The sequence below is a fragment of the Rhipicephalus microplus genome, chromosome 2 (assembly GCF_043290135.1).
Source record: "Rhipicephalus microplus isolate Deutch F79 chromosome 2, USDA_Rmic, whole genome shotgun sequence".
NCBI lineage: Eukaryota > Metazoa > Arthropoda > Arachnida > Ixodida > Ixodidae > Rhipicephalus > Rhipicephalus microplus.
This window is the reverse complement of record NC_134701.1, coordinates 100,337,402-100,364,086: the sequence shown is the minus strand read 5'-3', so window position 1 is coordinate 100,364,086 and position 26,685 is coordinate 100,337,402.

The following is a 26,685-nucleotide window of genomic DNA, read 5'->3' as shown; positions in this document are numbered from 1 at the left end:
ATATATATATATATATATATATATATATATATATATATATATATATATATAGGTAGGCATGGTGGTTGAGTGGCCGTAGCGTTGCATATAGTCCCGTAGATCCTCCGTGAGTGGTCACAACGTGATTTATTTCGACGTTTCGGCCTAGAGTCTGGCCCTCATCAGGATTAAAGACGCAGTTTCTTGCTGCTCAGCGTTATACAATCTCAAATCAGAGGGCAAGGAAAGAGGAAAAAAGACAGAAAAGAAAAAAAGAAAAAAAGGAAAAAGAAAACACATGCACATATATATATATATATATATATATATATATATATATATATAAGGGAAAGAAGTGTATACCTAAGGGCTCGTTTTCCCGTGTTTTAACACAATATTATTGAGATCTAACAGACAGTAATGCCAAGAAATGTACAGGGGAAGTTTTTAGAACCAATGGAATATAAACAAGAAGAAAGAAATGTGGATGAAAAAATAAGCAGCCGTGAGCAGGAATCGAACCTACGACGTTTCAATAACGCGTTCGATGCTCTAACCACTGAGCTACCACAGCAGCCTTCCCTCCTTCCACTTTTTTGGGTTTATATGTGAATTTACAAGTAGGAGTGACAGTCAGCGCCATCTATAAGCCAAGCGACGAGTGTGAAAACACTCTTCTATGCGCATATTTGGCGTCACGTAGCACGTTAACTTATTATGAGCGGGCAGATGATTAATAGTCCCTTGTATACAACCTAATGACACAAAGTCTGCCAGTACGAGACCCTCGTTTAATGAAATAAGGGAAAGAAGCGTATACCTAAGGGCTCGTTTTTCCGTGTTTTAACACAATATTATTGAGATCTGACCGACAGTAATGCCAAGGAATGTGCGGGGGAAAATATTAGAACAAATGGAATGTAAATTAGAAGAAAAAAAAGTGGATGAAAAAATAACCAGCCGTGAGAACGAATCGAACCTACGACCTTCGAATAAAGCGTTTGATGCTCTAACCACTGAGCTACCACAGCGGCCTTCCCTCTGTCTTCTTTTTTGGGTTTATATGTGAATTTACAAGTAGGAGTGACAGTCAGCGCCATCTGTAGGCCAAGCGACGAGTGTGAAAACACTCTTCTATGCGCATATTTGGCGTCACGTAGCACGTTAACTTATTATGAGCGGGCAGATGATTAATAGTCCCTTGTATACAACCTAATGACACGAAGTCTGCCAGTACGAGACCCTCGTTTAATGAAATAAGGGAAAGAAGGGTATACCTAAGGGCTCGTTTTTCCGTGTTTTAACACAATATTATTGAGATCTAACAGACAGTAATGCCAAGGAATGTACAGGGGAAGTTATTAGAACCAATAGAATGTAAATATTAAGAAAAAAAAAGTGCACGAAAAAATAACCAGCCGTGGGCAGGAATCGAACTTATGACCTTCGAATGACGCGTTCGATGCTCTAACCACTGAGCTACCACAGTGGCCTTCCCTCTGTCCACTTTTTTGGGTTTATATGTGAATTTAGAAGTAGGAGTGACAGTCAGCGCCATCTATGCGCATGTTCTATGCACACACTTCTATGCGCATGTTTGGCGTCACGTAGCATTATTTCTTCATCCACTTTATTTAACGTTATTTTTCATCAACTTTCATCCAGGGAAGGCCGCTGTGGTAGCTCAGTGGTTAGAGCATCAAACGCGTTATTCGAAGGTCGTAGGTTCGATTCCTGCTCACGGCTGGTTATTTTTTCATCCACTTTTCTTTCTTCTTATTTACACTCCATTGGCTCTAATAACTTCCCCTGTACATTCCTTGGCATTACTGTCTGTTAGATCTCAAGAATAATGTGTTAAATCACGGAAAAACGAGCCCTTAGGTATACACCTCTTTCCCTTATTTCAATAAACGAGGGTCTCGTACTGGCAGACTTGGTGTCATTAGGTTGTATACGAGGGACTAATAATCAGCTGCCCGCTCACAATAAGTTCACGTGCTACGTGACGCCAAACATGCGCATAGAAGAGTGTTTTCACACTCGTCGCTTGGCTTAAAGATGGCGCTGACTGTCACTCCTACTTCTAAATTCACATATAAACCCAAAAAAGTGTATGGGGGGAAGGCCGCTGTGGTAGCTGAGTGGTTAGAACATCGAACGCGTTTTTCGAAGGTCATAGGTTCGATTCCTGCTCACGGCTGGTTATTTTTTCATCCACTTTCCTTTCTTCTTATTTACATTCCATTGGTTTTAATAACTTCCCCTGTACATTCCTTGGCATTACTGTCTGTTAAATCTGGATACATATATATATATATATATGTATATATATATATATATATATATATATATATATATATATATATACATGCCCTTATATTTTTGAAACTTTTAAAAACTTATCTTCAATCATTTCACAGTGACTTGCAGTGCACGTTCACATATCACTAAGATTGTTTTTATACTGCCATGCAATGTCATCACACCACTGCCCTTCTACATCTATTAACTGCATATAAGCATGGTACCACGTCACAGTACGTGCAAGGGAATAGTCAACCGTGTGTTCAGTATGTGTGTGCCCTTTCGCTTTCCCATTTTTTATTTTTTTTATTTTTTGAAGCACATGAGACTTTATGATGCGCCTTCTTATTCTAACCAGTGCAGATGGCGCTGACCTGTTATTGAAAGGAGCTTTTAAAGCCATGTATGAATTCTGTCACATTACTCTGACGAAAGCTGGTCCACCAACTGAGAACGTAAAGTACAGATGCTTCCGTGAAAGTTCCGTAGTCTCTTTCTTGCATACAATACGTCGGATCCAGCATATACTTATATATATATATATCTATATATATATTATATATATCTATATATATTATATATATATATATATATATATATATATATATATATATATATATATATATATATATATATATATACTGCACACGTTGCTTCGAGCAGGTATACCACATTAGAGAAATCGCATGTTAAGTTTCCTCGTATGTTAATCAAAACCTGGATTGTGTGCTGCTTGCTTTGTGTGTAGGGGGCCTTGGCTGCAATATTGAACAGACAAGGAGTCGAGCCATGTCGGAGTCAGCACTACCAGATTTCTTCGCAATCCTTCGTATAAGATTTATTCTTCGCAATCCTTCGTATTGGCAGCAGCGGCAGCGCTGCCAGATTGGCAGCAGCGGCAGCGCACTGAGCAACTGACCGAGATTACCGTATAATTTACTGCAGTTACTTCGGCCGATGCCCGATCGTCCAAGCTTGCTTCCCGAGGTGCTGCTTCATCGCCGGACGCCCTGATTGCTGCCACGGACTACCTTGCTCGTGGCGCCTTCGGAGATTGCGCAGCTCTACCTACGACTGCGTTTTCGGTGATATCACCACTGGGCGGCACTGGAATCGTCAAGCAACGCTATAAAGAACCGGCACTGTCGGCGGGATGTCATTGGCAGCAGCGGCAGCGCACTGAGCAACTGACCGAGATTACCGTATAATTTACTGCAGGGTGGTTTTCACGCCATTTGCGATTCTTTCGTTTCTCATTTGCTGTCGCTGCTGCCGTTGTTCGCATTTTGAGCTTGTCTGAGTGTCTTCTAACTGTGTCCAAAATGCCAACGAATGTTGAACTGGCAAAGAGATCAAAAGAACTCGAGGAGAAGCTGAAAACCGAGGCTTTGGTGGAGTCGGTGTTCGCAAGGATTCTGTTAAAGCTGCTTCATTCTGGTTTCGATGCGGTGCAAATGAAGAAAGAAGTTGATGACCTTGTTGCTAGCGCAAAATTAACGGAAAAAATTGTTGAGGAATTAAGGTAAGACAACGCTGCCTTGATGGCCGAAAACAAATCACTGAAGTCTGAAAACCGCAAGATGTATAAGAAACTAGCTCAAATCGAACAATATTCACGGCTCAACAACGTCGAGATCACAGGTGTACCGTGCACACAAGGGGAGGACTGTGTCGCGATCTTGCAAACGGTGGGTGAAAAAATCGGATGCCCGGTGTCACCATCTGACCTTGACGTCGTTCACCCTTTTCCTGCAGCAAAGGAAGGCAACAAAAACCTTCTTGCGCGATTTTGTTCAAAGAATAAGAAGACTGAATTCATGAGCAAGGCGCGACAAGCTAAGCTCTGCCTGAGGGACATCAACATAACACAGACACCTGACAATCCCGAGTACGTAAATGAGCATTTGACCCCTGCGAACAAGGCTCTCTTTTCTAAGCCTATGGCTCTAAAGAAAGAGAAAAAATGGATGTTTTTGTAGACAACAAACTGCCAAATCAAAGCTCGCAAGACAACCGAACGTAAAGTATACAGGATACGCGATGAGGCTGATCTGGCTAAAATAAACTAATTGGCTCCTATTGTACATAATGCGCATGCACCCGCCATGCCTTCCTCGTCGGCTCTTTTGTCACCTGTGCAACTAAACTCGTTTTTAGGGAGTAACTCCCGCTCTTTTATTCGTCTTAATGCCTGAAGCCTACGAAAATATGTTGATGAATTTCAATGTCTTCTTTCCACGTTTACCAACCCTTTCTCAGTAATTGCAGTTACAGAAACTTGGTTATCAGAAGACGATAGAGATCTGTTCGGTTTCCCTTCCTACACGCCATATTACAGTCACAGGTTATCTTGCAATCATGGTGGCGCAGCCACATACGTATCTTCTAACGCTTCCTGTAAACGAAGGTTTGATCTCGAATTAAACACGATCTACTGTGAATTGGTCTGGCTTGAGTTTGAGCATAATTTTCCTAATATAGATAACAAAAGATTCATATTAGGCTGTATATACCGCTCACCGTCTTCTCCAGTTACTAAATTTTGCACAAAGTTGCAACGCTCCCTAAAGGTTATTTCACTTGAAAATAAAAATGCTATTATCATGGGTGACATCAACATTAATTTACTAGACGATTTGTCACCTAACTCGATCAACTATCTAGCTGCACTAAACAGCTTCGGGTATGATTCTTTAATCAGTCCTCCAACTAGACCAAACAGCAATAGCAATGGTTTTCTCATAGATTATGCATTTTCAAATCTACTCACGGCACCAGACGCTGGAGTGCTAGAAATTAATATTACTGACCACTATCCCATATTTCTGCGTTTCGATTCCACTGCAAAACGTGTTTCACCTTCCTTTATTCGTGATATATTGGACAAGCATCAATTTATTGATAACGTTGCTAACACTAACTGGTCTGAAGTTTATCTTAAAGCTGATGCACAAGAAGCTTTCACCCTCTTTTCATCTCTGCTCCTATCACATGTTGAATCTTGTACAGATAAACAAAAATGCGAAAAAATAATCGCATCTCCAGCAAATCTCTGGCTGACGAGGGGATTACTAACAGACATGCGCAAACGTGACAACCTCTACAAAAAACTAAAAGGCAACCGTTTAACACGAATTTGCTTGCTCGCTATAAAAAATTTTGCTACTTAATAAACACCCAGCTAAAGGAAGCTAAAAGAAAGTATTATGCGCAAAAGATAACTGAGGCCGGAAAAAAATACGAGAAAAAAATGGGACTTCATTTATTCATTTTTAAATAGGAACCCACGTTCGGATAAAATAGCCACAGTTCTTCATAATGATGTCACTTATAGAGACCCAGCTGACATCGCCGATCAGTTTGCAAACTTCTTCTTTAAAGTCGAGCACACCCTACCTTTATTATACGAAAGGGCCTTAGATCGCCTTCCCCATTCGTTCTTTCTGTTTCCCACAACTCCAGATGAAATAATCAGCCCTATGGGTACCCTAAAAATGACGAGTGCTGGCCTTGACGGCATTCACCCCTCCCATATAAAAATGGTAGCTCACCTTATATCAAATGTATTCTCTTCAATTGTGAATTTAATGTTTAGAACAGGTGTTTTTCCGCATGAACTGAAGCAGGGTAAAATAATCCCCGTACATAAAAAGGAGATGCTTCATTTTTGAATAACTACCGCCCCATTCGCATCTTACCCTTTTTGAGCAAAGTAATTGAAAAACTGATCTGTACAGGTCTCACAAATTACCAGAACAAATTTAATATACTATCGCTTTGTCAATTTGGCTTCCGTTCCGGCTACTCCAGTGACCTTGCGCTAATCTCACTTACTGACCAATTAAAAAAGGCTATTGACAACGTTTACTACGCGGGCAGCGTTTTCATCGACCTAACTAAAGCTTTTGATTCGATCAATCATCACATTCTTTTCAATAAACTTGAAGCATTTGGTATAACTGGCCGAACATTACCATTATTGCGTAGCTATCTCTGCAACAGGACACAGAAGGTGGTAATTTCTAATGCATATTCGTCAACCAAATTAACTAATATTGGTGTACCCAGGTGGTCCATTCTGGGGCCCCTTTTGTTTTTACTCTATATTAACGATTTGCCGAAATGCCTTTCTTCATCCAGTTGTATACTATACGCCGACGACACCACAATTTTTAACTCCGATAGCAGCATTACATCCTTAACTGGAAAAATAAACTTTGATCTGGCACAACTCGTTCGGTGGTGCAGTAATAACATGTTAGAAATTAACACGTCTAAGACAAAATTTGTTGCCTTTTCTTCACCACAAAACCCTTACCTTCTATCCCTCCTGTTATAATTGCACGCAATGGCATCCCTGTGAGCGGCTGCTGTAGATTCCTAGGCGTTGAACTCGACAGTAACTTGAAATACCACGGACATGTTGCATATATTAGGAAAAAAATAACGTATGGCGTTCGACTACTGAATAAATCTCGTCTTTATTTCAATCCATCAATACTTATGTCACTGTATTTTTCTTTTGTTCATTCACACATTTCTTACTGTATTACTTCATGGGGTAACATATACACCACTCATCTTACTTCAGTTCAGACAATTCAAAACCAAGCGATAAGAATTCTCACGTCAAGCCCATATCTCTCTAACGCTAAGTCACTACTTCACGAAAACAATATAATAACTGTATCTGAGCTGGTTAAATATAACCTTGGTATTTACATGTATAGCACTATAAATAAACAACTTCCACACTTTACTACAATTCTCTCAAATAACAATGTCACAAGGCTTGCCCTTAACAATAACTTTCTACTGCTAAATGTTCGCACCAATTATGGCAAACAAACCATTCATTTTTCCGGAATTTCCTTTTGGAATAGTCTACCTTCCAACATTAAAGTATGCCGTTCCCTGGAGGTAATTAAATCGAAGTTAAAAAATCAAATAATGTCAACTAACTAGCCTGTTTTGCTGTTTCCTAATTGATTCCTGTTCATTGTGAGTTGCGTTCTGTAATCACTTGTCATTGAAGTTAGCGCATTATTATTGCTTTTAAATTGTTTCTGTGAGATTACAAGCGTATATTCTTACCTTATTTGTTTCAATTGCATTTTACTGTAGCTCTGTCTCCCTGCTATGTACATCACAATCATTCTAAATTCTACATTGTACAAGAGGTCCCCTTGCAGTCTGCGACTGTGGGACCTCTTTCTGTATATCATGCACATGTATTCTTCTTCATTTAGCACAATAAAACCTTCTGTTCTGTATGAGATGTATTATTTCTGATACCTGCCACGTAGCACTATTGACAAAAATTCTAAAGATACAATGAAATGAATTGTGATACAAAAAAATGAGTGGGCTCGGTGGCACCGTCAAGGACGCCATTAAAAACCACTTTCTTCTTCTCGTACAGGTTAGAAGGGACTATCTATTTTCTAAGTGTCAAAAAAGTGATGTTCTTTGCTTTGTGGTGCTGCCGAGCCCTGAGTGTATTTCGTGTGGCGTTTATGAATCGTTCAGCATTGCTCGCTCACTGTTGTTGTTGCTTAGTGGTGATATAGAGAAAAATCCTGGCCCAAACACGCTCGACGAGATCCTAAAAGTGGTTACAGAAATTAAAACTTCGCAACAAACATTGGAAGAAGGATTGCAAGGAGTTCAATCCAGACTGGCAGAGATAGAAGGTACTCTAGCATCGATAAAACAGTACTATCAAAAATTGAAGCAGTGCGAGCAGTATGTCGCCACAATGAGTAAGGACATCAGGACTTTGAGCAAAAAAATAGACGACATGTAAAACAGAAGCCGCAGGAATAACGTTATTATTTACGGGTTGGAAGAAAGACTGAATGAAAACAGTACCAATTTAGAACAAGCGGTAGTGAAAGGAGTGTTCAAAGACAAACTCGGGGTAGAAACAAGATCAGTCGAGCGTGTACATCACATTGGAAAGAAAAGTCCAAACAGTACAAGACCTGTTTTTATAAGGTTTTACAACTTCAAGGAAAAGATGACCATTCTGCGTAACTGTAAGAAGCTCAAAAATAGCTCGATATCTATATCGGAAGACTTCTCGGCCTCAGTACGTGAAGTGCGCAGTAAACTTTGGCAGTCTTCTAAAGCAGAGCGCGATGCGGGCGATAAGGTAACACTACTATACGATAAGCTCAAAGTGAACGACCAACTGTACCTATGGAATGATGAACAAAAATGCAGACTGCCTTTGAACAGTGTGCGTCACGGCGGCGGTGGGAACTCCAAGGACCACAACACATGAGGAGTACGGGTTGTGAATTCACTGTCGTTATTAGGTTTTAATGCAAGGAATATTGTGAATAAAGTTGCAAAACTAGAAGATATACAGCTCATTCATTCTCCTGACGTTGTGTGCATAAACGAAACATGGCTAGACGGCGATATTCATGATTCAGAAATAGTTCCTCCATCCTATTCTCTTATACGCACCGACCGCGATAGTCGCGGCGGTGGAGTCGCTATCGCAGTGCGTAAGGGTTTATCGTTTCGAAAAGAGCAAGGCATTCCAGACCATGAAAGTGTGTGGTGCACTGTATATGCCCATGAATCGCCCGTGCTGATTGGTGGTATTTAGAGGAAGCCAAACGCATCTTACGAATAAATCATAAAAATTCACGACTTCCTTCATGGCAAGTTGAAAGACCATACTAAGTTAATTCTTGCCGGGGATTTTAATTTGCCCACTATTGACTGGAATACACTGACAGCTGGTAGTAGAGATGTTTCTAGTTCTGAGCTGCTTTTGAACATAGCATTTAATTTTTCATTATCTCAGCTTGTCACAGAACCAACGCGCATTCAGGGGCATACGCTTTCGATACTAGACCTTGCATTTATCTCTAACCATCTAACAGCTGATGTCACACTAGAAGAGGGCATATCAGATCATAAACTTGTTCTTCTAACAATCACTATCGGTCACAGCGTACCAGTTTCTAAATCACGTGTAGCTGTTAAAAACTACAATAGAGCTGATGATGTCAGCATTATTGACTACCTCGAAGTAGCGTTAGAAACGTTTTCCATTAAAAATCACCATACAGTGAATAATCTGGGGCTTAAACTAAAAGATATAATAAAATATTGTGAGAAAAAATTCGTACCCACGCGACTCAAACGTACAAAACGCAGAAACCTGTGGATTACGCGTGGTGTGATCCACCTGAAAAGAAGGCTGCAAAGAATGCGAAAGAAGAAACGTAATCCTGACGATATCCGCCGACTTTCGGATGAGCTAAAGGCATCTATTAGGAACGCAAGAGACGTTTTCTTTTCAACGACAATAACAAGTTTCATGACACAGCATCCACAAAGTTTTGGCGCTATCTATCCAAGCCCGCGGACCACGTTACTCAAATCGATACCAACGGGACTATTACGGATGAAGCTCTCACTATTGCCAACACGTTTAACAGGTACTTTCAGTCGGTTTTTACACGCACTTCTGCGTCTGCTCAAAACAAAACTGTGTTAGATTCTGCGTTATCAATGTCGGAACTAGTCATAACTCATGATGGAATACTTAACTTGTTGCTGCAGATTAGCGTCAAGAAACGTTCAGGCCCTGACGATCTTTCAAATGCGTTTCTACGGCGCTACGCAGAACAAATAAATCCCTTTCTACATGCAATGTTCATATCATCGCTTCTAACAGCCACACTGCCGACGGACTGGCTGCGTGCCAGGGTCCTTCCTATTCATAAAGGTGGTAACAAATTACTTGTGACCAATTATAGGCCGATTTAACTGACTAGTTCTTGTTGCAAGCTAATGGAGCATATAGTCAACAAGGCAATCACCACTTACTTAGAAGATAACAACCTACTTTATTCCAAACAACATGGCTTTCAAAAAGGGCTCTCTACCATAACCCAACTTTTCGAAATAGCACATGGCTTTGCTACCGTAATTAACTCAAGACTTCAATGTGACGCAATATTCATACATTTCTCCAAAGCATTTGATAAGGTGCCCCATCAAAAACTAATTGACAAGCTGAAGATTATCCGGATTGAAACCAACATAGTACACTGGATAGCCGCCTACCTCTCAAACCACAGTCAGCACGTTAAAGTAAACGACGCTGAATCTGAAGAGTTAGACGTTTACTCGGGGGTCCCACAAGGGTCTGTGCTAGGCCCGATTCTTTTCCTAATTTTCGTTAATGACATTCATTGTCATGTTGAACCTGACGTCGCAGTTAGACTGTTTGCTGATTACTGTGTCATTTATACCACAGTACGAGCGATCGACGATCAGTTACGGCTTAATACCTCTCTAACTAACATTTCAAGATGGTGTCAAGAATGGGGAATGGAAATAAACGTAGGAAAAACCTCGTATATGCATATAACCCTTTCGAAAGAGAGCACCCTTAAAATTTGCGTATCATTTAAATGGACTACACGTAGCAGAGGCCGCTTCGGTGAAATATTTGGGCGTTACCATCACAAACACATTAAAAGGGGATGTTCACATTAACCACACGTGCACAAAAGCGTACAGACAGCTGGGATATCTTCGCAGGAAACTCGCTCTAGCCCCTTCCAAAGTTAGACTAACAAGATATAAATGCCTTGTACGACCAATCCTCGAATACGGCAGTGTAATCTGGAATCCGCATCAAACCTACCTTCTTAACCAGCTTGAGGGAATACAAAATAAAGCGCTCCGATTTGTGTATTTTTAGTATTCTCGAGATGTCAACATAACCGCGCTCCGCACTAGGGCAAGCATTCAAACACTGGCAATCCGGCGACGCATAGCTGCATTAAAATTTCTTTATCTGCTTTATCATGACAACATTAACATCAACAAACACGAGTACTTGAAACCACCATATCAGCGCTCCGCTAGAACAAACCACGACAAGAGTATCAGGCCTTTCATCTCCCGTTGAAATTCATTTAAGTATTCCTACTTTCCGTCAGTAATAGAAATATGGAATAACCTGCCACGTGATATAGTGTCCTCAGAATCTCTCGAATCATTCGCTGCCAATCTTGAAAATTTTTTGGATCAGTAAGTTGCAGCGTTGTAGAATAATGGCGCAACTTTTCATTGAATGTACGTTTTGATTTTTATGCCACTTGATGTTTCAATTCTCAGATCTGTGTCTAATATGCACTCTTCCCTGTTAGCCTGTGGTGTTTTATTCTGTTTTATTTCTTGGTTCTTCGACTAGTCGTACAGTTGTAGTTTGTATTTGTTTAGAGTAGTCTGTACTGTTCATTCTTCTTTTTGTGGTCTAATGTGAAGATTACAATCTGTATAATTTCTTCCCACTCCTGATGAGCCTCTTAAGGCTTACAGTATCAATAAAATAAAGAATAATTAAAATAAACAAAATTGCCAGGCCAAGAACGTGGATATTTCAGGCTTCGTGTAGTGGCTGCTCATTTAAAATAACTGTAGAAACTGGACTCCCAGCCTACGACGTCCATACTTGTTTACAACCGACATGAACTTTGTTTTATCTTTGGACATTTCGAGACCAATCTGGGTGCACCAGGTGTGAGTTACATCGAGTGCCTCTTGCAGAGCTTGCTCTTTATTGCTGATTTCAGGGTGCACTGTCCCAAAAGTGTTGTCGTGTACATTCACATAGATAATTTGCGTGGTGTATTACCTCGAGCTTGAATGTCAGTGGAAGGAGGGCCACGTTGAATGAAGTGGTACGAACACATATCCTTGCAGGACACCTGCAGTAGAAACAAATCTTGTCTAACTGGCTGGCCACCTAGGTGAATGGAGAAGCATGGGTCGTGTAAAAAGGCTTTCACGAATGCGCACTCTAGTGGAAAATTTTAAACAGTGGAGAGATACCACAATAGCCACTTTTCTTTCTTCACATTTACACTGCAATTACTTCCAAATACATCCGCTTTGCTTTTCTTAGCATCAATGTTTTTTATTCCATTCCATGAATTGTACCTATCAAAGCATATCAAGACCTTAAAATTATTCTGTTCTTCATTCTTCATTAACCAAATGCACGTTAATTGCTATCTCTCTCTCTCTTTCTAGCTGTCCACGTCTGTTTTTCACGTTTGTTTGATAAGGTGAATTTTGCTATATTCCTAAATTCTGTTACCCTGGCCTTCAACACACCCTTCGTATTTACGGGGGCCAGTTTTCATCCGACAATCTCTCCAATATGCTTCGTCAGATTTCCTGTTGTTTTATCCAAGCTTTGCCTCTTCACATATCCTGCAAGGCTAACATATACCTCTTGTCATTACCGCTGAGATGTTTGATTGTTCTTGGATAACGCGATCTTACATTATCTTCCGCTTTGCCCCTGCTTATGCGCAGATTTCTTTCCTATTTACTCAGCTATCCTATATCATCATCGTGATCAGCTTGACTACGCTCACTGCAGGAAAAAATCTTATCCCATGATCCGCCAATCAGCTCGGTCTCATGCTTTCTAATGCTGCGTTATGCCTGCAAACGTTTTATGCTCATCAGCCCACCTAACTTTCTGTCTGCCATTCGTGCAGTTGCCTTCTATGGGAATATAGTGAGTTACCAAACGACCAGCAATTACCCTCTCTACGTGCTACGTGTCCGGCTCATTGCCATTTATTCACCTTTTTTACCCCATGCGAATTGCTAGGGAGGTTGTGTTTCTTATCTCATGGTTCAGACACCTGTCTTTTAGGGGCAAACCTCCTCTTAGTATAACCTTGTCCTGTGTCAGGCATAACTAGCCAGACAGACAGACAGACACAGACAGACACAGACAGACACATACAGACAAGCAGACAGACAGACAGACAGACAGACAGACAGACAGACAGACAGAGGGACGAACGGACAGACGGGCAGATAAACAGACGCACAGTCGGACAGAAAGACAGATAGACAGACGGACGGACCGACAGAGCATCAACAGACAGACAAATACAAGCAGACACATAAACGGACATACAGACACACACACAGACGGACACACAGACAGGCTCACGGACAGACACACAGAGAGACGGACGAATGGGCACTCATCCCCATTCACTCGGAGGATATGGTGGGACCTTGCTTATGCCCAGTGCCCTTTTTTCACTTTTATTATTTGTTATTTACAGCAGTTTAGAGCGAAGCCTCCTCAAGGCTCGCACAATGTCCGTCGTAGCCGCCGTTGTAAGTCCCAGTCGTCCGTTCTTCTATACCGTACATAGAGCGCCCACAGCACGTATGGATTATGAACCACACTCTCCATGTAACTGCGGCATACCTGTCCATTCGTCCGTCTATTAAATCATCTATTCCTAAGTTCATCTTTTTTGTCCGTCAATTTAATCAGCGCTCGTCTGTCCATCCGTCCGTGCATCCATGCATTTATCCGTTTTTCTCTCTGTTCTTCTGTACAACTATCTGTTCGTCCGTGTATCTGTCTATTCGTTCGTTCGTTCATCTCTCCGTCTATTCTTCCATCCTCTATACTAGTCGGCAACTTCAACGCTGACATTATGAATCTTAAGACCTAGCTTTGCTGCACCAGCACCATTCAGTTTGTGAATTGGCGGCCATTTAAATTAACTTTTCATATCTTTTTCTGTTAGCTACAATACTTCTCTTCATTGCCTTCGAGAGCTCCACAGCTTTATTTCATCTTTCGTATTTGATGCTCTCAACTGTGATAATTCTTAGTTCGGATTTCTCATCCAGACAAAGCTGTCCAGTGTTATGTATAACAACTGTACCTGTGACTTTAAGTGGACGTTTCATAGTTGTCAGATTATTATTTTACGTTGGTGCTCTGAAGCTGAGTATGTGTTTCGAAGCAGAATTTTGATGTATTGTACATTCCATCTGACCACTAACTGATTACTTTGCCTGTCAAGTCTCACTTTCTGTCATCCTTAGTTTGTGCAACAATGAGACTTTATTCTCGTATGACCATTTCGTCATACCTTTTGAACCATCTTCACACCCTGCATGATGCCAGGGTATACACACATTCTATTGATCAATTCATTTTCCATTTGGTCCTGAAGGCTACTGTCCTATAACTTGTAGTTATCCTATTTGGGGTTGAAGGTATAGAAGATCTCATAATTCTGCAAACTCTGCTGTCAGCTTCCTTATGAGAGCAATAGAAAAACAACAACAACTTTAACCTCCAGACAAAAGAGCAGCGTGGTTGTGGGAACAAGCGAGTGGCAATGATAATATTGGTTTCAATTAGAAAAAAATGGGCATGGGCAGTGAATGCAGCAGTTTGATAAAATTGCCACTATAAGTTAAGAGCTACTGACAACATTTAAAAAAATATCACCATCATATCCACAAAGTGAGTGAAATTAGAGCTTGCTCTGAGGTTCACGGGGTGTTTTGAGTTGCGTTACAATCTATGCTGGCAGCACAAATTACCTTCAGAAGGTGAGCAATGTGTAATATCAACACAGCATGAGTTTGCCGAAACTAGAAGGTTGTTTTCATAGCACAGCAGAAGCAGTGCAAACTTTTTTTCTATGAAACAACGAGTATGCTCTCTTCTAGATGGCATAACATTGACAGTACCCTTTGTCAGTGCTGTATGAGTCTTCTCCGATGGTAAATGTGCTAGGCAATGAACATGTCAGAATCAATAGAGAAGTATTTAAGGAATAAATTTGTTTTCTATGATATCAGCGTAGTCGTTCGTCGCCGACGCTTGCATAACAAAAGTGGTATTCCGTCTTCAATAAACAAGCTCAGTGTCTTGAAGCTTTATCGAGAAGCAGTGGGTATGCAGAGTGGCCCGAAATGTGCAGCAGCTCAAGGAACAGTTCATATTATTGGTGGGAATGCCAGCAACACCAGAAGAAAGCAGAAGCAACGGAGAAAAAAAAGAAAAGGGGACATGAAAGATGCTGTCCCGAGTTCTTTTCTTTATCTCAGTTGTTTTTGTTTTCATTCAATGCTGCTGGTATTTTCATTAAGACTACGTACCAATTTGGCAGCAGCGCTGTATAAACAAATAAAAAATCAAAATGGAAATTGAACTTCGGCTTCTCGAACCAAATTAAACGTCATGAAATCATGCAATGGTTAAGCTATGCTTTATTTTAGACAATGCAGCTAGATAGGAGAGAAAAGCGGGCCAAGAAAAGAATAATATTGAAATCATTTTGGTCAAAACTAAGAATACTGACTGGGAATGGGCAGGCAAGACAGCGTGATGGCGAGGGAAATATTTCGGATAAAGCTTGATGGACAGGATGCCAAGAGAAGGCTGGTACGCAAAGGCAAGATAAAAAGCTAGATGATAACGAAGTTTTCAGGAATAAAATAACCGCTGCCTGCACAAGACTGGATATTGGAGGAACATATGGCGTGATTAGGCTGTTGATAATGACCAAAATTATGCTGCTTACGCATTCCCTGAACGCGTAGCTGTGTCTGGTGGGTCATGGTTTAGGTGCAAAGCACCTCATTTGCTTAGGCTGCTGGCGTGCTTTGTCACCGGAGCACGTAAATGTGTCTCCTGTCATCCCACATCCCACTCGCTCAAGAAAACCTCGCGAGAACGTGTTCTCACATGCGAGAGACAGTGCCATTTGTGCGTCTCCTAGAGGCGAATCTAAAATAGTTTATCCAAGTCTGAGGTATTGAGGTGATTGATAACACGCAAAGCATGCCGAGGGAAGGGGACTGTGGTATGGTGTAATCTTTTTAACCTTACTAAACTGCACTAAACATATGTACAAATGTTATACGCACAGGAATGTACGTTGAACAGTCGCACATCTTTTATATAACCCATCTCCAGAACGTCTGCACGTAGGCGGACAGATAGACAAATATATGAATATGTTTATACTAAAGCACTCAAATTTTCTGCAGTACGCATAGAAATGCTTCTTATTTGATACAGCTTGTTCGCTTAGTAAAAGCTTCATTCTTTTATACACGCTGAATGTAACATTGTCTGCAGCAATGAGAGAACTCTGTCCTGTCGCTGTTATACACGCGTCTCCAACGTGGCGCTACTGCTATACCTAGGTTTAACGTTATTAAGACTGCATAATTCTAGCTTAAGCAGTGCTGCAGTAAATGCAATTGCATTGTTTTGCTTATATGACGTGGAAATGCATTTAAGGTCTTTCTTGTAAAGTACGCTGCACACTGCCTTCAGCTTGCCGTCCTCAGCGCCAGCATATCTTCTGTCAAAAAGAAAGTTTCCTGCACAAGCTAGGCAGCCAAATAATTTCAACGCCCAGCGCGTTCAACAAAGTTGCCTCAAATACCTTTAAAATAGCGCCTCATTTTTTATGACTGTCTGCTTCATATCTCAATTCTGCATTAGGTTTTACGAAAAAGACATCTTTGTTGCTTGAGATCAGTTTTCATATTTTCCCCGACAGTTGGATATGTTTCGGTACAAGATGTCAATAAAAATGAAAAAAAATAATGAACAAACTTCGCGAATACTTGTTTTTTGTCCAGCTAAAGACGAACAGAAACCGTTTGTAATCAGTTCATGCGTATATCCGCCAGTCATCCACTGAAAGTGAAATAACTTGAATCAATTAAGGGCACTAAAATGTCACCTCCTTAACAGGAATATAAACAATGATTCGTATGCTATCTCTGCTATTGCCTATAAATTGTTGTATATATTTTTCATCAAAATTAGAGATGCTAGAAACGCCCAATTAAAAAGAAAATTTTCAATGCGTGTCGCCCTTTCTCCAAGAGCATGTGTACCGTAGTTACCTATCTTGATGCGTCACGTTCACGGCCGTGCTTGCTAGAGGAAAGTTATTATTAAAAATACGAAAAGTCAGAAACAGAAAGGCAAAAATTTAGACACCAATGCTTGAAGACGCCTATGCTCAATATTACGGACAATTTTTTTTTCATACTTTCGTTTTTACAAGCTGAACGCCACTTACGATTTAACAATATTCACAGCTTAAGCTACAATCAAGGCATATTGACAACTGAACCCAACAAACTAGCAGGTCACCCTGTCAAATGTGCATTGGCAGCTCAGGTTTCGTAAATAAGGATTCTGCATCATTGTGTGCTGTATAGAACATGTGATTTTGATAAAGAAAGTCTACATAACAAGATCTATATTTGTTCAGTCTCCTTGCATAAGTCACATCTTCTGTGAATTGTCCAATCTGTAACGTGCTGATAAGGTTTCGTTCCCTGGAGCACCACAATAATAATTACAAAGAAGTCTATTGAGTGAAATATCTTAATAAGAAGCATTAAACTGGCATCGGCTTTTAATGAACCCGTTGTTTTGAGTTTTTCTCGTCACTGCTCATTCAACAGCCGGTGTTTCGCTCCCAAAAGCCGACTGTAAATTACCAACTTTGCCTTCAGCTTGAAACGAATCAAACTAAGAGACCATGTGGGAATGCGATACAGCGCTGGTGTTCTCTTTTGTTTCCATTCGTATTTTTCCGTGTTTCTTTCATTTGTATGCGTAGTCGTGTATATTTTGTCTACCGATTATTTTACCCACCTCACATTTACGTTAATTACGGTGCGTTTGCTGATGAAGAACCCCTGAAAATGAAACATACAAGACTCCATATAATAAACCCTCAACGGGAACTTTGACAACCATTTGGACATCGCATATCTGAATGTTCGCTTCTTTGTCGTCTTGGGTTGGGGGTTACGTTCACAAAAACATATACAACCCTATCAAAGTGACCAACAGTGTGAATTCTAAGTCAGTGGCTCCGATCTGTTATGCCGTTGTCCTCGATTTTCCTCCCAGAAACACAAACTTTCACACGTGTTACGACAATTATATGAAGTGATGTAGTATCTTAAAAAATGCGAGCATAGCAGACGACCGCGCCGCATCACCTGGAAGATGACAAGAATGAAGGGGCATTGCTGCGCGCCCATTGAAGAAAGAAGAGGAGAACGAAGCTCACGGAGAACTTCGCTCACGGAGAACGAAGCTGTTCGGACGCCGACAAGACGATGCAAGGGAGCCTAGGATGAACCCGCAACTACGCGCGAAGTTGGAAAGGCCGGGTTCCTGTCCTCGAGCCATTGACGTTCTTGGGGCACGGCGTGTAGGCGTGGCCAGGCACGAGTTCTTGGTGAGTGGTCCTGCGGACATCTCCAGTACGATGAGCACCCTCGAAAAGACCGGAGCTGCCGACCACGTCCAGCGAGCCGACTTCACTGACAGTGTGCGACTACACCTAGACCTGGTGATTCTCTCTACAATGGTATGCTGACGTGGCACCGAAGCGACGACTGCATTCGAGCATGCAACAGGTCCCACTTCAAGGCACCGGGCTACGGCACAGGCTGTGAGACTGTTTGCTTTTTTCTTTTGTGTGTGAACCACGTGCGTGTACGACCTATAGTACTGTATGTGTAATAGATTTATGTCCAATATAAATTCCTTTTCTTTTCCTCACTGTCTCCACTTTTCTCGCGTCACACGCTTCGCTACGTGACGAACTTAACCAGGACATATCTGGCGTCCACGACAGGACTACTTTTGTTACTTCTAAGAAGAGCATCACATCGCATATGTGTGTGTGACGGTCGAAGATGGAGGCAGATAAGCTGGCGGCAACCGGAAAGGAATTGTGGTTAAGTGGTTCAGCACTGAAAGATTGGATGGACCAAGACGCGCACGCGAAAAAGAGACACGTGACGCTCGTCTGGCGGAAGGAAATGCCGCGAAAGAAGCCGAAGCAGAGGCAGTCGCTAGATTGAAAGCAGAGAAGAAGCTCTTGAGCTGAAGCTAAGGTTGCATCAGTTAGGTGCGACAGCAGCTAGCACAACTATTAGGAAGCTTACCGAGGGTGCGCCCGTAGGCACCACGCAGAGCTACCGAAGTCCACATACACTCATCCGAGCCTTTAACAAGGAACGCGATGTGCTGGGCGCATAGATACAGCAATTTGAGCACGTCGCTGTTAGTCAAGACTATCCGCGAGACGAATGGGTCGTATCACTAAGCCTTTGCTTGACCAGAGAAGCCTTGAGTGTAGTTGGTAGGATGACACCTAAACATGCCACAGACTACGTACCGTTGAAGAAAACGCTACTACAACGCTTTGGGTTCACAGAAGAAGACTATGGGACAAAACTTCGATCAGCCAAACCAGATAATTCTGAAACGTGCACGCAGTTTGCCGGGCGTCTATTAGGTTAATTTGACCATTGGCAAAAAATGGCCAAGACAGACAAGACTTACGATGCTCTGCAAGAAACAATTGTCTCGGAGCACTTTCTCGCACAATGCCATGAGAAACTCACTGTGTTTCTTAAAGAAAAAAACTGTGAAAGCCTTGAAACACTTGCGGAGGCTACAGACCACTATTTCGAGGCCCAGGGGATGATTAACCTTGGCAAATGTAAGGGTGATATCCTGAGCAAGCCTCCAGTTCAAACTCGAACGTCTGAGTGGCAAGACAATGAAGTGATTCCACAGTGCTTTCTTTGCAACAACAAGGGTCACAGAGCAGCTGAATGCTGGACCAACACAAAGGGTCCAGGTACAAAGTCACCCTTTTAAGGAAAATGTCGCCGCACTGGGCATAAAACACCTGACTGCTCCAAAAAGGCCAACAGTGTTGAGAAGACCTCATGCTCTTTTGAACAAAAAGATGGAGCAAAGATAATTATTTCATAGTCGCAGGGTTTCGTTTGTGTTTCTTATAGTTTGGAGTGCGCGGAAACGCACCCAGCAAAGCTGAGGAAAAGTCGATACCCACGGGCGAAGGTGTAATTGAAGGATATCCCGAACAGTACTGCGAGATACTGGCTGCGATTCAACCATTGTCAAAAGGTCTCTTGTGGCGGATAGCAAGCTGACTGGAAAGATTTCCTCAATTTACCTCTTAGATGGACTGTTGTATTACCTGTGATACACTAGTGGTGCAGGCTCTTCTCAGAATCTGTTGATGAAGCTGCCTGAAGCACACGTGGGAATTTTTTTACCTTTCTTCACTGGCAAAACTCGAGCCCTTTGTATAGATACTTCTTTATGTGATGTTGTCTTGGGAACTACAGACTGGGTACTCGAAGAGTTCTACTGGCCAGGGATTTGATCAGACATCACACGATTTGTGAAATCGTGTGATATATGTGAAAGGACTATTCCCAAGCACTTGGTGGGTCGCGTACCTCTCGGCAACACTCATATAATTGAAACCCGTTCAAGAGAGTAGCCATTATTGTTGTGGGTTCAATATCAAGGATGTCAGAGCGCGGAAACAAGTACGTACTGACAATGGTGGACATGGCAACGCGTTATCCCGATGCTGTAGCACTGCCAAACATCGAGATGGAGAAAGTCGCTGAGGCACTTCTGGAGATGTTTTCTCGTGCAGGTGTCCCACGAGAAATAATCAGTGACAGAGGCACGTCGTGCTCGTCACGCCTAATGAAGGCGCAAAGCCGACTTCTCTCCTTCAAACAATAGCCAACAAGCCCATATCATCCCATGGCTAATGGCCTTGTAGAGAGGTTCAACAGCACCCTGAAACAAATGATAAGAAGAATGCGTCAGGAGTGTCTGAAGAAATGGGACCGGTACATGGCGCCCTTATTGTTTGCTTATCGCGAAGTTCCCCAGTCGAGATTAGGCTTCTCCCCATTCGACTTGCTCTCCGGCTGTTACGTCAGAGGTCTCCTGGCGATATTGAAAGAATTATGGGCCACTAATCACCTTGATGATGATGTAAAAACATCCTACAGGTACGTAGTCGAACTGCAGAATCGTCTTGAAGACACCTGCCGTTTAGCCAAAGAGGACCTTCAGAAAGGGAAGATAGTACACAAGAAGCATTATGACCAAAAGGCCAGACCACGTCAATTATTCCCTGTAGACAAGGTTCTGCTTCTGCTTCCATCGGATACCAACAAATTGGTTCTTATGTTGAAAGGACTCTTCAATGTCCTTGAGAAGAGAATCGATGTCGATTATTTAATAGACCTCGGTACCAAAAGCACGCTATTCCATATAAACGTACTGAAAAAGTATGAGGAACGGCTACCTGCACCATCGCTTGAAGCATTAGCTGTTTTCCTGGCGGATGACACCGAAAGTGACGAGCTACCATGCGTACTATTTCAACGAAAGGAACCGTCTGCCTACGTAAGCATATCGGGGTCTCCCAGACCGTACAAGTGACCAACTTATTGACCAGGCACGACAACGTATTTACGAATGTTCCTGGCAAAACGCACCTCATATAATGCAAGCTATGATTGACCATGGATAAACCCGTAAGCATACGGCCATACCCCATGCCATTCGCTATTCAAGAAGTGGTACAGAAAGAAATAGCAGACATGCTGCGACAAGGCTTCATAGAACCATCAGAGTCTGCTTACAGTTCACCTATAGTAGTTGTGAAGAAGAAGAATGGAACGATGCGTTTGTGCATCGATTTCAGACAACAAGATGATAGTCAATGATAACGAGCCTATACCCCATGTAGACATCACGTTTGGTGAACTTTGACAAGCAAAATACCTTTCAGAGTTTGACTTCGCTAAGGGCTACTGGCAGGTTCCCATGGAACAAGGCTCTAAACCAATGACTGCTTTTTCGACAAAATCAGGACTGTATCAATTTAGATTCATGCCGTTTGGTATTAAAACCACCCCAGCTCTGTTTAACCGCCTCATGAGGAAAGTGGTAGCAGGCATACCGCACGTTTATTACTACTTGGACAATGTGCTCATTGCTACTGAAACATGGGCTGAACGTATAGCTATACTTGAGTCTTTTCTCAAGCAAGTTCGCGGCACTGGTTTGACCATTCGGCCAACAAAGAGTGAGATTGGTCAAGAGTCAGTCAAATTTCTCGGTCTTTTCGTAGGGCAAGGCGTTATTCGACCGCAGGTCAAAACGCTCGACAAAATACAGCCTGCGGAGCGTCCACAAACTAAAAAAGAAGTACGCTCGTTCTTGCGCCTTACAGGTTATTACAGAAATTTCGTGCACAACTACTCTGAAGTTTCTTACCCATTGACCGAATTGACCAAGAAGAGAGCCCCAAACAAAGTCCTCTGGGGAGAACAAGAACAGAAGTCTTTTGATGGACTCAAGGTTTTGCTATCTACGCCACCCATTCTAAAAGCACCTGATTTTTCAAAACCGTTTGTACTCCGCACCGATGCATCATCGAGAAGTGTAGGTGCCATACTCAAGCAGCGTCACGAACGAATACTGTATCTAGTGTCATACGCAAGCTGTAGACTACAACCACGTGAAGCTGCTTACGCTACAGTAGAGCAAGAGGCTCTTACGTGGGCGGCTCGGAAATTTCATATGTACCTATTTGGACGCACATTAATTCTACAGAGTGACCACGAACCGCTTGTGTACACCAAGTCGGCCAAGCATGTGAACAGCCGCGTGTTACGGTGGAGCCGCATTCTTACGAAGTACGACTCCTCGGTCGAGTATATAAAAGGCAGCGACAATATAGGTGCAGATTACATGAGCCGTTTACAAAGTCCGTGAGCAACGTCTGCATAAAAAAATTGTTGCTCAGTGGTATTAATAGCATTGTGAATGGGAACTTTACAGCGTGATACAAGCATCATGACGCTTTAGTTCTGTGACTTGTTGCTATTTTTTTCCGGTGTGTACTTTTGTGACCGAACGTGCCCAGTGTGTGGGGCTCGGAACTGCTACAGTGTGCAGTGGTGCTTATGTGTGTTTCTGTCTGCGAACCAACGTGCCCCCTGCGCCCTCAAGTTCTTCTACCGGAAGAACTTTCTTAAGTGGGGGGTGATGTGATGTAGTAGCTTAAAAAATGCGAGCATAGCAGACGACAGCGCCACATCACCTGGAAGATGAGAAGAATGAAGGGGCATTGCAGCACACCCATTGAAGAAAGAAGAGGAGACGCTCGTGGAGAACGAAGCTGTTCGGACGCTGACAAGATGACGCAAGGGAGCCTAGGGCAAACCCGCAACTACGCACGATGTTCGAAAGGCCGGGTTCCTGTCCTCGAGCCATTGACGTTCTTGGGGCACGGCGTGTCGGCGTGGCCAGGCACGAGTTCTGGGTGAGTGGTCCTGTAGACATCCCCGTTACGGCGAGCACCCTCGAAAAGATCAGAGCTGCCAACCGCGTCGAGCGAGCCGACTTCACTGACAGTGTGCGACTACACCTAGACCTGGTGATTCCCTCTGCAGTGGTATGCTGACCTGGCACCGAAGCGACGACTGCATTTGAGCACGCAACGGGTCCCACTTCAAGGCACCGGGCTACGGCACAGGCTGTGATACTGTTTACTCTTTTCTTTTGTGTGTGAACCGCGTGCGTGTACGACTTATAGTACTGTATGTGCAACAGTTTTTTTGTCCAATGTAACTTCCTTTTGTTTTCCTCACTGTCTCCAGCTTCTTTCCGTCACACGCCTTGCTACGTGACGAATATTGCACCTAACGCCACAATATTCATTAGAGTTTGTTCTCTCAAAGCGATGATGATTATGACAGGAAATATAATTCATGAAGATCACCAGAAATCAAAACTAACCGGGGTCTAAAAGTTTATCCTCCATCCCAACTTAGGTATGTGAGCGTGAGGCTTTTTCGCCTCCATGTAAAATATACCCGCCGCGTTTTGGAATCAATCCTACGACATTCGCGGGCTGCAGGTCAAGTACCATAACAACTGCACCGCCATGGCGGATTCCTGCCTTTCCCTTGTACCTCCTTTATTACTATTATTGACAAGTATTTATGTCCCCTTCTTGATAGGCACCCCATATACGCCCATTTATTTTTAGTTATTTCCACCATGCACTCATTATAACAAAAAAGCAGAGCGCGTAAGGACAGGACACAAGCTACAAGATATGACGGGCGTGTCTGCCTGTTTATTGTTTGTAGTTTGTTTTTCACTCTGCTTTAAATTTTCAGACAACCCACCAACTCGACCAGTAACGCGTTTTATTAGGCAATTAATAAGCCTTTGTTCTCTGAATACTCTGCTATGTTCTCGTTCTTTATGTACCATTCGTTTTATTGAGCGCTGATGCTCAAAATATTGAAACCACATCTAAAAAAGATAATTATGTACCCACAGTGAGAAACCACGATACAGACGCGTAAATAAAATAGAACACATATAGTGGTGTAAGTTGCTTTGAGTCTTGATCGGTTTTCTGAAACTCAACGCACCTCATCTCCTCGCTCATCTTATTCCTCGCTCATCTTGTTTTAGCAACAATACAAGCGAGGAATAAAAACACAGTTTTGGAAACCTTTAAAATATGAGCCACTGCAAATAAAGCCATATTTTAGTGTCTAGCGCTTGTTCCTCTTTAATTTTTTCGCTCGGTCGTACGTTCATTAACAAAAGGGGGAAACATGTTTATGTAAATAGGATGAGAACAACAAAACTGTGTAAGAAAAAATTCAATAACACTGTAACTCGGGCGTGCTACAATCAAACATGCAAAAAGCACGTCTATTGAGGGAACCATTCATATTCACTGAGGCAGGCTGGCCCTACAACGGGAGAAACGGATTGACAGCGAACATGAAATTTAGGCCATAATGCCGAGCGTGGTGCGTCGAAAGATTGGCTGCAAAGCTGATGTCCCGAGGGTACAAAGCGTTTAACAATCTTGAAAAAAGTGGGCGTGCACTACTTCACTACCATGTGTTGCCAATCAGTGAAAAAAAAATGTACATACGGGTTACACGTGGTTCATTTGCAGGTACACCTTTTCACAAGCATAAATGACACATCCAAAGGGAAACAATCAACGCTTAGAAGAGATATGGAAGAACCTAGTAAGTTTGATAAGGCCAACAGAGGTGACGAAAAAATCATGAGCCACTTACAACAAATCGGGCGTCACAAGGAGGCATTTATCGCGCTTTCCGAACAAAACCAAGTCCAAATGTGCTTGACACAAGAGACTTCACAGAGTTCGAACAGAATCTACATATCTAGAGATTTTTCGCGATTCCCTTTATGCTTCTTTCTTGTTGAATATTTTAGGTACTTTACTGTCACAATGAAACGTGAAGATATTTTTGTAGATGATCTTGTGACTACCATTCTAAGAGAACAAATTTCTCCGAAGATCACAATACAAGGCCGATGTTCTAAACCTACGGAAAGGTAGAAGAAGCCTTCAAGTACAGGCAAGAGTCACTGGTCGTTACCTTCATGTAACGGCTAGTGAAGCGCAGCTTTTCAAGGCTTTCAATCGTATGAATCAGTAGTATTCATTCTATTACGTCACCTGTTCTCAATACAGAACACCTCTTTTTGCTCTGGTTTAGCCTTATTTGCTTTCGAAGTTAGCCTGCGAAGCGTAGCAGGTGCAAATATTTTGAATTTCGGCAGCTTGTTCACATCTGCAACTTTCTTTATCAGAGCTGTACATGTACCAGCAATAGGTCAAAACGACATTTTATCAGCCATGATTCAAGAAGATGATATGAGCATTGTATTTACGTAAAAAAAACGTCGTTCTTTCTGCAGTGAAAGTATCTCAAAAGCTAAACAAAAGACATTTCTAAGCTAATATGAAAAATTACTCAAAGGCGTGGTTACTGTTACTTCAACATAGGACACACGTATAGTAAATCCCAATTCAGTTCTCATAAAAGGATACTACGTATGACAGATGCAATTCGAAAATGTATCCCTAATGGCAAGTGTGTTTCTACCGCGACCACCCAGTGCGTCTAATACTGCTTCATGTACGCGTTTTCGGTTGGATAACCTTTCGTGGCGTCGGTGTCAACGATAAACGGTAGTTGCTGACCGTGTCCTGGCAATGCACTCATGATATTTTAAGACAAGCCAGCACAAAGTCGGTCTGCTTAGCTCCGTTTTATGCAGGATATCATATTAGCAGGTTTCACACCGCAAATGGTAGCCAGTCGATCCGTGGAAAGACTTAGGTCTATCTGGTGCCTCATGTGTCTTTTTTCTCCACGCCGTTCATAAAATATACTCAGTACAAATGTGGCCCATATCCAAATACTATGAACCACGGTGTTCAGGTACGCTCGAAACGTGACTGACTGTTCATATATTCCCAGGAATGAAGGCTACATGCACTGACAACTTAAATACGAGGGCGTTAATAAAAATTGACATTGGCAGCATTGACGCCTCGATTCCAAACGATTGATAGGAGACGGCATCTTGCTTATGATATCTCTTATCGAGTGCAGGAGTTTGCAGTTTGAACTTTGAAGATTAATTCACCGCAGCTGTGCGACCTTTAATTTCATTTGTATACCATATTGAATGTTTCATGTGGAATGCCAGACAGAAGCAGCAATATATATCTTCGATATAAGTTCGTATGCTGTTGTAATTGAAATGATTGCGAATACATTCTTGTTTTTTTTGTTTCTTGACTGCACAAAAACAGC